Here is a 4010-nt window from a genome sequence, read left to right on the forward strand (position 1 = left end):
GTCCTTTCCTATCTTTCCCGCCCATACCCAGTCGAAATCACTTACGGCCTGGCTGGTCTACCACTGAGCACAATCCCTCTTCCCCAAATCTATCCTTAAGAAACCTCAAACTTGCCCACCCGGTCACATACCCGGTCACAATGTTATGAAGCCCGACCGGGTAAGACTGATTTCTGGAAACGCATTTTAGGCTCAAACTTATTCAGAAAAAATAACATTCAACATAGATCTAACATATATTTCAAATATTCACACAAGAATACCTAACATAAACTAACACATTGAGTGAAACAAAATGAAAATCCATACCTTAGTTGAAAAATCTCAATGATCTTTAATGAAAAGGAGAATGACAAGGAAATGTGGAATGGGAAGAGTGAAATGGAGTGAGATTGAGCTTTTGAAATGGAGAAGAGTGAAAATGGAAAAGAAAAGTTAGGGTTTGGAGGGTTTGAGTGAGTTTTGAAATGTGAAGGATATTAGGGTAATTTTCATTCATTTTTCAAAATTGTGGGGGTAAAAAAAACTTATTTTTTAAAAAGGGTCCAAATGTGGAATGGGAAGAGTGAAATGGAGTGAGATTGATCATGCTAATATTTTACTAGCACGTGTTTGAAATGTTACTTAATATTCTATTCTTTGCTAATGATTTATAAATGTACGTTCATATTAAATTACCACTTACTATGCTTCAGCTCATGTTTTCAATGTTTTATGTCCCCCCTCAGGTAGCGATCAAGTTCCTGGTGCCTACTGAGCCGTCAAACACCACTAGTGCTGTTAAACATCTGTTGTATTGTTTGTGCATATATTTAAGAGTATTCCAAAATAGTTAAAATTTGTGAGTTACATGTCAAAGGAGGTTTTGTTAAATATAATCCTTAATATTAATTTGTAAATCTTTTTAAATAATGTTGTGATTTAAACTGATTTGAGTTCTTAAACTCTACTAGTGAATGTAAACTATTTTTGAAAATTAGTTTGGAAGTCTGGGTTTGATCTTAAGCACAGGATATGTTAGAAGTTGGGACGTTAGATGTCACAGAGAGAAGTGATATTTAACGTCTTCATGTTTTTCTCTAGGTTAGAGGAGAAATTTAGAACGGGGTGTGACATTTGCAAAAGTCAATAACAAGGTGAATGGAAAGAGTGTTTATAGTAAATGGGAGAAGGAAGTGTGTCAACACATCCCATGGTCTCCTTCATTAGTTTGCAATAAACTTTCATGCTTGGCCTTAAGACATTTTTGCTTGTGTCCCCCTATGGACGGTGTTTGCATGGATTTTTACTCAAACTCCAGAAATGGATAGGATTGCTTTAGTTTTCTCCCCAATCGATTTTTCCCTACGATTGGCTCACTGGATAGAACTCTAGAATCTAAAATAAGGGGTTACACTTACAAGAAAATGTTAAGTAAGTTAAAAATTTATGGATCAAACAATGGTGATTAATAAATAGGAATAAGTGTTCTTCTGGTATATTTATTAGTTGAGATTGTCTCAATTCAATGAAGGAGTAACTGATCACCGTACAGTGACTTTGACTCACTAAAGCATCATTGCAAAATAGTTGTCACATAAAGTACATTAGAATTTTGCTAAATTGATTGGTTGTTTAATTGGAAATTGCATATATAACTAATATAACTAAATTATATGATTTTGGCAATTTCATTATGATAAACACTACATTTAACTTGCTTTCCGCTAATAAGCTTAATGGCAATAATTACACTAGTTGGAAAAATACTATTAATACTGTGCTTATTATCAATGACTAAAATTCGTCTTAGTTAAGGAGTGTCTTTAAATCCCAACTGCCAATACAACCCCAAATGTTCGGAAGGCATGAGTGAATGAGTCAAGGTGAATGAAAAGTCCCGAGGGTATATCTTGGCCGGCTTATATGAAGTTTTGGTCAAGAAACATGAGCCCATGCTCACTGCCCGTGAGATCATGGAGCCCCTGAGGGGAATGTTTGGACAACCGTCCACACAACTCAGGCATCATGGTCTTAAGTACATCTTCAATGCCTAGATGAAAGAAGGGGCCTCTATTAAACATATTTTGAACATAATGGTCCACTTAACGTGGCAGAGATGAACATGTTTGTCATCAATGAAACCAATCAGGTTAGCTTCATTTTGAAACTTTACTTGAGAATTTCCTCCAGTTGTGTAGCAACACTGTCATGAACAAGCTTGACTACAACCTGACCACCCTGCTCAATGAGCTGCAGACATACTAGTCCTTGATGAAAGTCAAGGAATAGAAGAGTGAGGCAAATATTGCCTCGTCCTCCAAGAAGTTCTATAAGGGTTCAATCTCTAGAAAAAAGTTTGCACCTTCTTCTTCCGGCACAAAAAAGCGGAAGAAGAAGAAGGGAGGTCAAAGGAAAGCTAACCTTGTTGCTGCCCAAAAGGGTAAGAACGCTAAGATTACAAAGGGAATCTATTTCCATTGCAACCAAGAGGAATTGTCCCAAGTATTTGACAGAAAAGAAGAAGGCTAAACAAGGTAAATATGATTTATTCGTATTGGAAACTTGCTTAGTGGAGAATGATGATTCAACCTGGATAATAGATTTAGGCGCCACTAATCATGTTTGTTCTTCCTTTTAGGGAATTTGTTCTTGACGGCAGTTGGAGACTGGGGAAATGACGATACGACTTGAAATTGGGTGTCTCATCTCAGCTATGGTAGTGGAGGACTTCGTGTACTTTTATACAAATCTTACTTGTTATTAGATAATGTGTATGTAGTTCCTGATTTGAAAAGAAACTTGATCTCTGTAAAATGCTTACTTGAACAAAACTATTCTTTAAATTTTAATGTAAATAAAGTGTTTATTTACAAGAATGGTGCTTTATTTGTTCAATTAATCTCGAAGATAACCTTTATGTGCTAAGGTCGTTAGCATCTAAGGCCTTCTTTAATACTGAAATGTTCAGAACTGCTGTAACTCAAAATCAAAGACAAAAAGTTTCTCCTAAAGAAAATGCTCGTCTTTGACACCTAAGATTAGGTCACGTTAATCTCCATAGGATTGAGAGATTGGTTAAGAACAAACTTCTAAGTGAGTTAGAAGAAAATTCTTTACTAGTATGTAAGTGTTGGGTTGTATGTCCTAAAACTCGCAGTTTGTAAATTTAAACATATTCTATTATCAATAAAGATGTTATTCGACATTACTTCAATAAAGTTGTTATTGAATTTATAAATTGCACTTATAAAGTCTAAATCCAATAAATTAAGATCTCTAACTATTATATGAATACTTAAACTTTATGTGGAGACATAAAAGTAGATCAAGTTCAAGTAAATAGTTAAAATGATCTATAGTATATGAATAAGGTCGGGTATCTTATTCTGGTAGCACTATTGGATGAGACTCACTCTGTAGTTGTTACAAATGGTTGTAAGGTGCTAGAAACGAAGTGATCCTGATTCGTTCATGTATTGACCTAAGGAGTGGAGGCGTCCGATGTAATGAGTTTGCATAAGATCAGACCAAGAAATAAGTCACTCCTACTTTATAACGTTGTTTACTGTTTAAGACTGACTATTTCGCTTAGATGACCTAGGTAACTTGATCTTAATTCTGAGCTAACTATGAACTCCTGTTTATTCGGGATTATCCTTAGATTGCATAGGTGCGAGTTGGTTCAACAGCGACGACTCAATAAGCCTCCCATTTCAGGGGTAAGACTGGGTAGATAGCTGGGGACATAGGGTGCAATAAGGAATTCACGCCTACCCGATTTAGGGATAGTAGAAAGGTTATTCTTTTAAGTATTTAATATAGGTCTTGAACAAGGGACCCCACTCTCTCATTGGCCCAAGAGGGATCCATTTAGTGATTGGATTACAAACCAATTATTCATTAGAGGATTAATGGAATTTAAGGAGCAAGATGTAATATATGGGGTAAAACTAAAGGAAATCGGACATGAGGATTTCCATGAGCAGCAGAAGGATTTTTCCAAATTTTAATAAATTGTTATTGAATAT

At 35.5% G+C, this 4010-nt stretch overlaps 1 long non-coding RNA gene across 1 annotated transcript in view; it reads left to right on the forward strand.

The window, feature by feature from the left end:
* LOC120078749 overlaps positions 1 to 867 on the forward strand; it is a 2863-nt gene extending 1996 nt beyond the window's left edge. The window contains exon 3 of the long non-coding RNA XR_005482083.1: positions 729 to 867. This is a non-coding gene — a long non-coding RNA (uncharacterized LOC120078749). The remainder of the gene's footprint in view (positions 1 to 728) is intronic.
* The last annotated feature ends 3143 nt before the right edge of the window (positions 868 to 4010 follow it).

Source organism: Benincasa hispida, chromosome 5, assembly GCF_009727055.1.
Source record: "Benincasa hispida cultivar B227 chromosome 5, ASM972705v1, whole genome shotgun sequence".
Taxonomy (NCBI): domain Eukaryota; kingdom Viridiplantae; phylum Streptophyta; class Magnoliopsida; order Cucurbitales; family Cucurbitaceae; genus Benincasa; species Benincasa hispida.